Source organism: Anguilla anguilla, chromosome 11 (assembly GCF_013347855.1).
Source record: "Anguilla anguilla isolate fAngAng1 chromosome 11, fAngAng1.pri, whole genome shotgun sequence".
Classification (NCBI taxonomy): Eukaryota; Metazoa; Chordata; class Actinopteri; order Anguilliformes; family Anguillidae; genus Anguilla; species Anguilla anguilla.
In genome coordinates, this window is record NC_049211.1 from 7,652,578 (window position 1) to 7,666,400 (window position 13,823).

A 13,823-nucleotide genomic window follows, 5' to 3' on the forward strand; every position below is an offset into this window, starting at 1 on the left:
GCAAAAAACTGACATAGACCGGGCTGTTGAAGTGTATTTTCTTTACCAGAGCGTGTTCTGAGCAGGGAACACACTGTAATTCTTCAGGTATGATCCCTGTTTACCGACTAAGAGATTGTGCAAGGGGTGAAACCTGCTCCTCAAAAAATGTCTCTCTGAGCTTCAGATTTTCCTCTTCGTTTAAATGTGTGTGTAAAAAAAAAAAAAAAAAAATTAAATAAATTTAAAAAAAAGGAGCATTCCCATAAGAGTGGATATGGGATATGCTTTGCTGGCTGTGCTGACTCTTCGGGGGGCAGACGGGTTCTGTCGTTTGTCCTCGCGGAAGCAGCCGGTTCATATCGGCCCAGGAACGCGGGTGGCGCAAAAAAACCACCGTGTAAACACACGTTTGGGACTCCACGGCGGGACGGAGGACATGCCCACAGGGGTGTGTTGAAACCCCCGGCGCTGGTGTCTCATTTTCGGAGGCAAACAAACACACGCGCGCGCACGCACAGGGAACAGACTCTGCTGTCACATCTCCTATGGCTCTCCCCGCCCGCCCCGAGGCACCGGTCAAGGATACTGCCACTTTTATTATTCGCTGTCTCCGCTGACCACGTAAACACGCAGGCAAGCACGCACACAGACACGCACACACTCACACACACAGACACACACAGACACACGCACGCACGCACACACTCACACACACAGACACACAGACACACGCACGCACACAGACACACGCACACAGACACACGCACGCACGCACACAAACACACACACAGACACACACACGCACGCACACACACACTCACACACATAGACACACACACGCACACACACAAACAAACACACACACAGACACACACACACACTCACGCACGCATGCACGCACACGCACGCACACAGACTAGCATACATATGCACATACACACACAGACACACACATTTGTACATACCCACTCACATCCACACACACACACAAATGCAGGCACACACACAAACAAACACGCATGCACACACACACACACACACACCTCTTAGATTATTATAGAAATGCACAAGATAAGGTTCCCAGCAGCAATCAGAATGGATTTTTAAAAAAGGGGGGCCCAAAAACTCTTTTGAGTGCGTCTTATATGAAAACAGATTTAGTCGGTGTCTCTGGTTTGTCTACTTTTTTATAGTCTGCAGCTTTTTTTTTCTTCCCCCCCCCCCCCCCCCCCCCCCCGCTTTCAGATTGATCCCTGATTGACTGAGACGGCGCCATACACAAGTCTAAGTTTACCCCAGTGTGGCGGTTTTAGCGGATTTCAATAGTATTTCAGGATATCCTTGCCGCTGCCGCTGCTGCTGCTGCTTTGGCACTTTTTGGCCGAATAGCAGCTGCCACCCCCATTAGCGGGGGAGACAGACGCTTCTTGGTGTCACTGGACGCCGGCCTCATGTGTCGCACGGGCTGATGCAGCCCCCGGCTTCGCCAGACACATTCCGTGGGTTTGCTCGAAAAAAAAAAAACCCCATCCCTGCTGTGCAGAAATACCCCTCTTGAGATAACCAGTTGTTTTCACATACAGTACGCTTTCACATATGTGAAGGTCTGCCAGCAAACAGAGCTTTTCTATGTCTTCGTTGTGCCCCCCCACCCCTCCTCCCTATTTCCCCCCAGTTCAGGTCCTCCCTTGTTTTTTTTTTCCCCCCTTTTTTGATTTTATAGGACAGCGGTCTTCATCACTGCATCTGACTGCTGTCCTCTGAGGTTTTTGTTTTTTTTTTTTAAATAAAGTTTTTAGCTTTATTTATTTTATTTTTTTTGGACCGAGGGCTAGCGGACGTGCGGCATTTAATCCTGCTTACTCCCGTAAACCGGCCTGCATAATTGGGTTCCAGAATATTTAAGTGGATTTGGATAAAAGTGGCAGGTCCCGAGAAAGAAAGAACAAGCCTGGATTTCAGCTGGCTTTACAGCGCAAACTTACAGGAAGGGGGGGGGGGGGGGGGGGGGGGGGGGGGGGGGGGGGGTTTGCTGCCGGGGTTTGAAAATAAGAAAATTAAGTGGACATCATATTTAGAGTTTCCCAGGGAGAGAATTACCCTGTGCGCTGGGTACGATCGGCTAATTTGCCTGAAAAACCGCAGGAAGAAAGAAGGAATGTGTTTAATAATTCTAGACCTTAGAGGGGTTTTTTTTTTCATGCCACGGTGTAGTTTGTTACCTTTATTAATATATATATATATATATATATATATATAAAGGAAAAAATCCCGTAATAAAACTCATGTTAGCCAGCCTGCAGCTGCCCTTGCTCTGAAAGTTGCACGCAGTCACAGTTTAGCTCCCCTTGAACTGGGCTAATGCTTGTCTATTCCGATTAGGATTAGTGTGTGTCGCAGGGATTCGGCCCGGGCCCCGGCAGGACTGATAATCTAATAAATCAAGATAAAAAACCCTGAGATTGGTTTACTGAGGGCCGGGATTTACTATTGGACATCTGAGAGAGAGAGAGAGACGAGGATTAACTCAGCACTCGCTGCCCCGTTACGCAGAGAGACAGAGGGAGAGAGAGAGGGAGAGAGAGAGGGGGAGAGAGAGCAAGGAGGGGTGGGGGGTGGGGGGGTGGGGGGGAAGCGGGCCAATGAAGGCTTTATATTGCGGGATGGACAGGAAGTTTAACTCGGAGTGACAAGGTCAGGTTGGGCCTTGTACAAAAGGCTTTGTTCCACAGACAGATTAAAAGGCTTCTTCCACAGTTTTTTACACTTTTGGAGGTTGTTGAACACGCTGTAAGTTAATCCTGTCTGTTGGAGGAAGCGCGGGTTGGCAGCGGGAAGAGCTGGAAACAGGGATCTGCGCCGGGAACGGAAGAAGGGAAAAAAAACCTGGCAAAAAAAAAAAAGTCCTACTGTTCATTCTTTAAGTCAGACTCCCCTCGCGCGTGCGCCCTACCGTTTGAGAACATCATAAATGTACATTATCGGCATCTGGAATGCGTCCTCTTCAGAACCTTACGGTTCAGTCGTTCCTTTTTAAAAACTTGTAGCCATTTTGTTTTCCCCCGTTCCTTTCGAAATTGTGAAAGAACGGAAGGGTGGGCGCTGATTGGACGAGTTTATTTTAGACGATGCACGCGCCCGCGTGACAGATCTGCGTATCTCCACTTCCTGTGGGACTGCTACGACACGTACGGCCGAGCTAGCCTGCACGGGAGCGCGGTTTTTTTAAAGTGTGATATCTTACCTGTGTGGGGGAAAGGTGCAGCGGTAGCTGAAAAGAGCCCTTGCTCTGAATCGGACACCTATCGTTAGTATTAATTAAAATTTTCAAAGGCCGCATCGTTTAAGCTTCGCTCCCGCGAAAACGAAAGGACGAGTTAAAAACTTAGAAGATCGCTTTGTCTCATTTCCCCGGTATTCGTCCGGTTTAATTGGCTTGATGATCGATAATTCCTGCACCCCCCTGTTGAGTTGCGCTATACACTGCCATGCATTTTCTGCGCTGTCTGAAGTGCAGTGCCTTGGCTACACAGAGGCACTTCAGGGTTTCAATGTGGCCTTTTGTTCAGGGAATTATATTCATTTTACTTATTTGTGTCTCGTAGTACAATATGATACCACAAAAACACATTTTTTTAATTGACTCGGTGTTACCCTAGATGTTACACAGGTTATAAGTATTAGTTCACCACAAATGTTGATTGTTCATATCGGAAGGCTTGCTTTCAGTGTTGCCAAGAAGCCATCAGATTAATCCAGTGATTTTCTGTACATGTCGTACTTTTTTTTATATTTTTGTGAAGGTGGGTAATTACTGAAGGAAGTCAGTGTGTACACCTTAGCTACAGGCTACGGCAGGTATGCCACACCCAGGAAATGACCTGTGACCTCTGCATTGCCTGCCAAGTTTCACGAACACCACACTAAAGCACTTCCTGTTTTCAGGGATTTGGTCTCTCGCTGTTCACTCAAAGAAAAAAGGTACAAAAAAGTGCCCAAATGCTTGTTGCTAGGGTGGTACATAAAATTGTACCCCTAGCCAGTAATACATCAATTGTTTGTACCTTTTTGCTTGTAAAAGGTACTTATTAGTACACAGACAGGCCATTATTGTGCTTTCAAGGCTACATTTGGGAAATTTGTTCCTTAAAGAACAAAAATGTATATGCACTGTTCCTTTATTTCTAAGTTTACTCTCCAGATTTCAAATACACAGTGGATTTTTTCTCTGCTAGTATGTACCATAGATATGTAAATAATCCATTCATATTGAGGGATTTAATTGCAATTAAACTCACTCTGGGTTCTGGCGTACGTGCATATTACTAACTCTGCTGTTTCTGATAAAGCTTTCAATTTGGATGCATGTGGACTAACAGACGCTTAGTAATAAAAATCTGAGTTGTGTCAGCTCGCATTTGCGAGCAAATTGACCTGGTAAATGCTGGTATTTTAAAGACATTGTCAATGTAATAAATGAATGGATGCAGTACAAATAGAGCACCGGCTGCTTGCTGTTGTTCTTATAGCGTGTTATTTTATTTAAATCTCGAGTGTTCATTTGTTACCGTGAGGTTTGCGTTGAGCGATTTTTTTCAGCTTAAAAGTGGAGCTGTCTGTTAGCTGTTAGTCAGGCTTGTTTAGAGATATCAAACATGGCACTCTGTTGCTGATTACCCAATCAATAAAGGTGGAGAAAACGCAGGCACATTCCAGTTTAGCCAAAAGGACACATTCTTCTCCTCCTCAGGATACCGTTAGCAATATCATTTGGCAATTAACAAGGAAACGAGAGAGAAATGGAGAAGCCAATTACCACTCGGAGCTAGCTAAAGGCCATTTTAAACTGTGTGCCCATGACATAATAATGTTTATGGTAAATATTATAGTCGGAGCGAGTGCTTGGCGTGAGAGGGAGGGGAGGAAAAAAAAAAGGCATCAATCTGGGATGGAGAATAATTTATTAAGATCTGAGATGCGCCAATTATGTGGAAAGGACCAAAAAGAAAAAAAAAATCAAACTCTCCAGGAGCCGTATACATGATTGCAATCTTGATTAAATCCCCCTGGATCTAATGAGTTGATTTTCTGCTGTTAATATTGCATCGGCTGATGATGGATTCGTTAAGATAATGGAACGAAGCTAAAATATAAATGACTCCCTGTCAAGGAGCAGATTTTCGTCATTTTCCGTCTGACACCTCAGCCGTGGGGATTTGGCCGGGCCCTTTTTGTGTTGAGAATCACCAGATCTGGAATACTAATTTTTCATGTACGGCTATAACACTGTGCACCTCTCCTCCCCTCCTCCCCCCCTCCTTGTAAATGTGTCCTTTTTATCTCTAGACATGAGGGAAGAGAGGGAAAAAAAAAAAAAAACTTTTTCAGTTCTGCGGTGCGATCCGCAACCGCCAGACCTCTCTCGTAAACGTGAACACACCCGGCAGAAAGCACGTCCACGCACATTTCCTGTTGCACATTTCCCATTCTTGTTCTAATTTGCAAATTGCACGCATGCGGTGGAATGCAGTCCAAAACATGCATCTTTAGAATTAAAAATGTTGCGAGCCCATAAAAAATCAGCTTGGTGTAAATGGTCCGTTTTTGTGTCAAATGAGCTTTTTCAACGGAATCAACTAATGTATAGCATTCTGTAATCTGAGGCAATTACTCTTCGCAGTTTGTCTTTGAAGCAGACCATAATGCCCTTTTTTGTAGGCATTTTACAAATACTTTTTTTTTTTTAAAGTATTTGTAAATGAAAACTAAAAACATTGATAACCAAGAGAGGCTGACGTGTATAAGGTACTGATTGGCACATCACTTTCACAGTAGCAGTTTCCACGTCCAGTTAAACAAGCTAGGAAAATGTCCAAATGAAACAAGACAGGGTCAAAAACGTAATGCTGAGAGAGCAGTGGAACTGATGCATAGAGTAGCAATGGTTACACAGAGCAGACGTTTTGAAAACAGATCCTTCAGGGCCTGCGCCTGTGTTTCCAAAGCCTCAGCCGTCCGCTGAGACCAATAATTTAAAAATAGTGGGGCTGGATTTTGAATGGATGCTTGAGAGTTGGCAGGACCTCAGAACAAAAAGTGCGTAATATTTCACTGACCAAATGAGCCTGATAAATATCAAAGATGAAAATGGATGTGGGGGTGAAATAAAAAATAAAACAGTCAAAATGGATGTGACAGGTTTTTTTTTCGAAGAAGGAGAAAAGAGTGTTTTAGTGCCGAGCTGTCCCGGGCTGTGGACTGCCTCCGCAATCACAAGCTATTTTATAATCATCTTAATCGCCATTGTTGTCAAGTTTCATGCTCTTCCTGACCCTTCCTTTCAGGAGATTATTGTGTTGTTTTTTTTAAACTCTTTTTTTTTTTTTTAAACAACCCCCCACCCCCACCCCCCTTCCTCTTTGACCGCAGTATCGCCAGGGAAACGGTCTGATTGGGGGCTTTACCCCCAGACCCCTTTCTTCGCCGTGTCACTTTTTTTGTCCTTTAACATGGTTTTGCTAAAAAGTTTTTTAATCAATCAAGTACGAGGCAGAAAATAGGCTTTGTCACGGCCCCGGGCCCCGGGTCGTGTGATGCCTGCTTTGCGCGCTGACAGGTCCTCAAAAGGGATAAAAAGGAATATTTTTTGGGGAAAACCCCGGTTTCCATGGCGCCGCCACTTGCCGCACATCTCTGGCCTTTCTTGACTCCCGCGTGGGCTCGAGATTTCAAAGAGGGGGACAACAGAAATTAGGGTAGGAGGGGTAGGTTCGGCCTTGCGGGGATCTGCCCCCCCCCCCCCCCCCCCCCGAGCCCTGTGCTGTCCTCTCCTACGGGCCGAGGAGAATAGGAAGCGGAATTGACAGCGAAAAAAAGGGGGCCTACTAGGTTCTGTCAAAATATGCATAAGCAGCGTTATTTAATAAATGTTCCAATTTTTCATTGTCCTCGTCCCCATTCAAAAAGTCGCTCGGAGAGAACGCGTACTATTCGACCGAAGAAGAAGAGCAAGAAGAGCCCCCTGTTTGCTCAAAGGACTCTGGTAGTACAGCTTCTGAATCATGTAATTAATGATTGTTTTTTTTATTATTATTTGATCTCAGGTTATATAAGATAAATAGGGAGGCGTCTTACGTTTTCTCACTAATCGCGAGAAAGGGGAAAGCAAGTAACGCTATGTTAGTTATTGTTAGTTGAAACAGTTTGGCACGATGGATTGAATATTTGCATTTTACTTTTTTTTGTTTCTTAATTGTGAAACTTTGGAATGGCTAGTGAACGTTAAAGCGCGTACTGGAGAGACGTTCCCTGCTGGCGCTGGGCATATATAAATTAGGCGTACTCAGTAGCTTACAGATTTTAAGAAAATGTGTTTCATGTTTAATGGGGCTTTGGTTTTGCGTAAGGTGTGTTCATCACATTAACATAACATGCACTCGTTAGGGTGCGTGCACTGATATATTTCATGCTTGGATTAATTTTGAGCTATTTTTATACAAAGTAATCTTATAGCAAGAATGTGGTTGGCAACATCTGTCACCAGAGACTGCCTTTTGCCTCTCCCTGCGTACGTTTCACAATTATGTATTCTTCTCTCTTTTGAGAAATGGCTTAATAAGGTCAAGGTTTTTCGCTTGTCAGGACTTCTTTAAACAATTTGCAATAATTTCCATAGCATCACTCCCCCGCCCACAATAACAAACAAGGTTATTCCTTCTGTTGCTCTCTTTCATCATAGTGTGCAGTGGAAAAGGCTGTTCCTCACGTTCAGACGTCGAAAGACCCGCGGTGTTTGTTTTGCGTCTGTGCGTCTGTGTGTGTGTGTGTGTGTGTGAGTGTGTGTGTGTGTATGAAATCAAGACCGTGAAAGAGCAGGTCCTTGATACATGCCCGCTAAACATATAATCCATAATCAGATAATCTAGTTTTCTAGTCTCAATCTCGCCGTGCGATGAAAGGGGAAAATCGAGCATTTTTTAAAGTTGATTTTTTTTAAAAACGCGAGCCCCTGTCCAATGCGATTCTTTCTCAAAGAGAGGGGGGGGGGGGGGGGGGGGTAAAAAAAAAAAAGCCAGCTGTCTGTGTTCTAATTTGAGAACTGGTTTGTCTTTGAGATTCCCTCCACTCCTCTGTCAGTCTGTTGCAAAGGTTAAGCGAGATCCGGGCTACCTTCCTTGATGATGTTTTATCATGCTAGGCATGCCCTGTTTCCTGATGAATATATTAAAATTATTACTGTGCAAACAGAGTTTCTAATTACTGACCTGCTTGCCATTGTACTGAGCGTTCTCTGTGCTTTTTCCTCTCCCTATGGCTTGTTTATTTATCTGCACCAGTGAATACCGAATAGTCAGTGCAATGTCATTTCCAGTCCCATGAAAATGATTTTGAAAATGCCAGTCTTGCCTATTATACAGTATAATTACGAGTCTGTCTTTTTATTTCATCATATCTTTAGCCGGTGAGAAGATCTTTGAGAGGGTAAACATCTTGGTGGGTCCTCACGTGTTTATATTGCTTTATAGGAGAAACATCTCAGGGTGTGTGCTTGCACGTGTGTGTGCGCGTGTGTGTTTGTGTGTGTGTGTTCAAGTGCGTGTGTGTGGGTGTGCATGTGTATGTTTGTGTACGTACGTGTGTGTGTTTGTGTGTGTGTGTGTGCTGAATTGGAATGTCCATCAACTGCAATTTCTTTGTTTGTTGGAAGATTTTATTATACAGTGATGTACCCATTTTTTTAATACTATTAAAAGTTCCTGAGACCGTGGAAAATAATTGGTGTGATAGAATATGTATACTCTCTCTCTCACACACCCACACACACACACACACACATACACACAATTATGGAATAAGTACTTCCTGATACGTGGAAAAAAAAAAAAAGCTATGTATGTTTTGGACATTTCTGAAGCATTGTTGACATTTTGAAAAGAGATTTCGTGAGAATGAAGCTTGGCGAAAGTATCATAATCATAAATCTTTCCGACGTGCATTTCATTAACTCCCTGATTCTGTGGGTTCTTCATTTCTGTGAAATGTACAATGCACAGAATGGGGTAATGGAAACACCTTTCCACATTCCTGTGTTTTAGATATGCTTTTGTTGGCCAGCTTTGATGTGGTTCAGCAGGTTTTTCAAGTCAGAAAGCCAGAAATCATAATTTCTTTTCTCAATTCTGCACATTTACATTTCTCTGCTTAACATCTAACTTTGTTTATATATATATATATATATATGTGTGTGTCTGTGTCTGTGTCTGTGTCTGTGTATGTGCGTGTGTGTGTGTACCTGTGTGTGTGTGAATGTCTACATGTAACAATAGTGTTACTGAAGTCACCTGTCTTTCTGGAACATTTCTTCCATACCACATTTTGTGTAAAAGGGCAGGCCGGCTGTTTGCTCACAGGCTCTGGATGATGCAGTGTGGGGTTTTTTGATCAGGGGAGTTGATAGGCGCTGCAATTTAAAAAGAGGACACTGCAGCTCAGAACAAAAACAATTATGGGAAAATGAAAGGCAGCCCCCAAGGGTTAAAAATAGGAATTAGCAACATGCATGTTGGAATTTACGCCCCCCCCCCCCCCCCAACCACCCCCCCACCACCCCCTTTCCCCAAACTTGCCGGGGCCCCCGCATTGTTATGTACGATCAGATCTGCCAGTTCTTCCTCTAAGCTCCTCGTCACATTTTGACTTAATGAAGTGCAACTTAGAAGGGAATTGGGTTCATCCAGCTAGTGGCACGGCGCTCCCTTGTTGTAGCAAACAGGGGCGGCGTGGGACCGCGGCGCAGCTACGAGAGTCGTTATCATTCCGGTCAGTCTGTTTAACACAAAATTAAACAAAGAACTAATTAGTGCCTCATGAATTAATAACTGCACTGTTGCCGAGGAAGAAGTTAGGTTGCTGAGGGGAGATATAAAATAAAGTAGGAAGATCAGGTTAGAATTATTATTACTTTTTTTTTTCTTCTTCTTCCTTCCTTCCTTCCCCCGGCTTGCGCTCGACGCTTTCAAGGTTAGCAAAAACTTTTGCGAATAGTTCTACTACCAAAACTCGACTGACTGAGCGGAGCACACTTGTCTTTGGGGTTATGGAGGGTGAAAGGGGGGGCTGGTGTTGCTGGTGTTGGGGGGCGGGGGGTTATGGGGGTGGTGGTGGGTGGGGTGGGGGTGGGTCAGCAGTCCTCGGGGACCAGTTGCATGGACAGGTGGCAGGACATATCACAAAGGAACATGTTGATAATCATACCCCTGGAAGCTATATTACTGCATTCATTTTGAAGCAGTAATGGAGAATCGGAGTGAATCTAAAAGACCTATTATTAAATAAAAGGCTGACGCAGCCACATATTTGTTTTATACTAATGGAAGCAGACATTTGCCTGAAACTTTGCTCTTTTAAGTCGTATGATTGTCTTGTTTGTGTTTTATGTTAATGTAGTGTGGTAACTTTATGTGTGCTGATGCCTTGGCCTGGGCTCACTTGTAAAAGAGATGTAAATCTCCGTGTGACTTTCCTGGTAAAATAAAGGATTCATAAAATTTAAAAAAAAGTATGCATGCACACTAATTCTTTGTCAGAAACTCATATTTGCATATGTATTATCTTTGCCTTGAACTATTACATGGTTTACTGCGCTTCAAGGGTCAGTAGTCAAATGCTGTACAAGATTATGTAGAATAAAATTGCGATAAATATTTTATTTTATTTGATATTTTATTCTGTTTCTGAGAACTGGGTCTTCTGGGTAACTGTTTTGCAAGCTAAAACAGATAAGTTATTGCACAGGGCAGTGCTTAGACAGAGATAATTAAGTTGGATACACACCTGTTGTTTTAAATGTACAGAGTTTGAGAGGGAGGGGGGGTCGGAGGGGGGGGGGGGGGTTTCTGACAGGGACACCAGAAAACAGCAGTTGCAGGCGTCTCTGTTTTACCCTCTAAATTTGAGTGCTCTTCTGACCGCTGCATGTGCCAGCTCTCCAAGGTCGTATTGGCTAATAAAATCCTCCCCCCGCAATCAGATTTTGGGATTACCGATTCTAAGTAAATTATCACCGGCAGGCTGTGCCGAAATGTTCACAAAAGTGGTTAACCCAGTGGCTGCACACCTGCTCCCCCCCGCACGCGGGACGGGAACAGGGGTCCCGTCACCTGTCAGTCCCCCGACAACTGTGGCCCCCGCAGACCGCCACCCGCCCTCCCCGTGTCACTTGGGGGGGGCCCGTTCAGCTGCTGGGCTCAGACCCTGTTCCCTGCTCATTCTCTCTCTTTAAAAAAAAAAAAAAAAAAAAAAAACTTTTATTTATTTTTTTACTTTGTACTGGTTGCTAATCTGTTCTAATCTCATTTCTCGGTCCGGCTTTTAAAGAAGAGCCCCACTACTGTGCTGTACATGAGGTCTCTGAATGAGTTTAGTTTTGTGTTTACTTGTCAGTTTGGCCTTGTGGTCTTTTCTGTTGTTGTCCTACAGCTACATAAAGTACTGCAATATCAGCACTGGCTACATTTTATTGGGAATTATGCAAGATATCCCTTTGTATGGGCTAAGTATATCAAATATTGTATGTAATATATTCAATCTCTTTCTCTCTCTCTCCCCCTCTCTCTCTCTCTCTCATTCTCTTTCTCTTTCTCTATCTCCCTCCATCTCTCTCTCTCTCTCTCTCTCTCTCTCTCCTTCCTTCCTTCCTTTCTCCCAGGATGAAGTAGGTTCCAGCAAAGAGTGACCTGCTCCCTCACAGCAAAAAAAAAAAAAAAAAAACGAGGTAGGACAAATAAACTGCATGACTAATTACAGTCCTCAATGTCTCCACCATTTGTTTCAACAACAAAATCAGGCATCTTCATTAATCCCCGGAGATCAATGTGTCCTGAGTTGTAAAAATTGACAAATGACTTATTGCGATCGCGCCGTTTTATTTTCCAACTGATTAACTCACGGTGATGTATGATGGGTTTCCCGCTTTTTTAAAGTCCACGCTTCGCAGACACCGTGATTGTTTCTCGGAGAATCTTTACTCTTTTGCGGCCGTCGTACCAAATTGCTCTCTCTGGAAAGATTCACATTTGCTGTAGATTTCCTTCAGACTGAAGAGCAGGAGTTACGGTACCTGCGCTGTAAAATGTCAGTGTTAATTCTGTAACTCTTAGCAGAGTACATGTGAGTCTAACTCGTACAATCGTACTCTGCCAGAGTTGATTTAAGACTGAACGTTTTACTGCGTGTCTCTTGTCTGGTACGTGCTAAAGTGCACGTGTGAGTAAACGAACCCACGTATGGATGGCGGTTGTCGTTTTCACTTGCATACCTCCGTGATAAAAGTCATAACATTGAAAAAAACGTTCTCTGTTTGCGTACGTCTCTAATAAAGGCATAGGTTGGCCTTGCCTCCGGCTCCCCAGTCCTGACCAATCAGTAAGCGAAGGAGTGATGCTGTGTTCTGGGGTTTTGTCAGTGTTGGGGTCTCCTGGATCACTTTTGGGGTGTTCTGGTGATGAGACCAAAAACCAACTCCTCTGCATCACCATTGTGTCAGAGATAGGAAAGATATAGAGTATGCTCATGACATCATCCTTGGGGCACCATCTTACTGGCAGAAGCCCTTTACCCAGTGTATCCTCAGGAACTGTGTTGGCATGAGAAATGTTGACTGCTTGGCTGGACAGTGAATGGGACTAAGGGATAGCACGGTGTATTCTATGGTACGTATTAAAAACATATTTAAAAACGTGTTTCATATGCACATGAAGGGATACGACAACGTGACCCTTTCAAACACCGAATGCGTAACTGTTAGCGTGAAATTAATCGGAAAAGTCGTTTGAAGGGAAAGGCCTTTCTTGCCCTTTCCAGCAGAGCGTCGGGGCTTTTGGAGCTGTTGACGCGGGCAATTCCAGAGGGAGAAGGCCGGGCGAATTTTTAATTTTTTTTTATTAGTATTTTTTTTTTTTCACCCGTTTGAAATTAAACCGGGATGCTTTTAGGAGGTCCCAGCGCGTCTTCAAAGGGAGGCAAGCGCTCCAAACTCGAGACACCTCTCCCTCCGTGACCCAGTTCTCCCCTCCGCGTTCCGCAGCCGAATAGCTGGAGTATAGTTAGCTTAATTGGGTTTTGATATATTTTAATTCAGCTAATCAGAAAGCCCAACTGGCTCCGACATGGGGCCCACATGCCTCTTCCCTTCCCACAAAGCTCCCAGAGACCGGGCCCCGAAGTCTCCCACAATGGATTCCCTCTCAAACAGTGGGAAGAAAATTAAACTGCCAAATTTGTTTTCATTGGTTCTCGCGCTTCCTTGGGGAGTCAGTGGCTTTTAATTGTGCTCGCTGTGAAAAAATTTTGTAGCGGCGGTTTTAAAACAACATCGTGGACGGCTCCTTCTTTGCTCCGTTTCGCTCTCTTTCTCTCTCTCTCTCTCTCTTCCTGTGTGTTTCTTTCCCTCCTTTTTTTGTTGTTTTTTTTTTTTTGACAGATCAGCCCAAAATTGAGTGTCGGTTGAGTTAATTTTATGTTTGGGAAAGCAAACGAGGATGAATTGTTTTGTTTCTGTGAGCGCGGTTATCCGCTGGCCCGTTTGTTGGGGGGGGGAAGTGTGAGTTTGGGAAACTGAGTTCAGTTTAAAAAAAGAGATCTGAGGACAGGAAGGATGTGGTCTCCCATCGATCCTGATTTTTAGGGTATGTTTTTTTTTCATCTGAATTTTAGGTCAGTTGTGATCCAGTCTAATTTTAACTGGATACATGTCTTTTTTTCCCCCCAGATTATAAACTTGCACAGCTGAAAATTTAAAGCTCTCTTAAACAAGCAATGTTTTCTCTAGTAATCCTAACCTG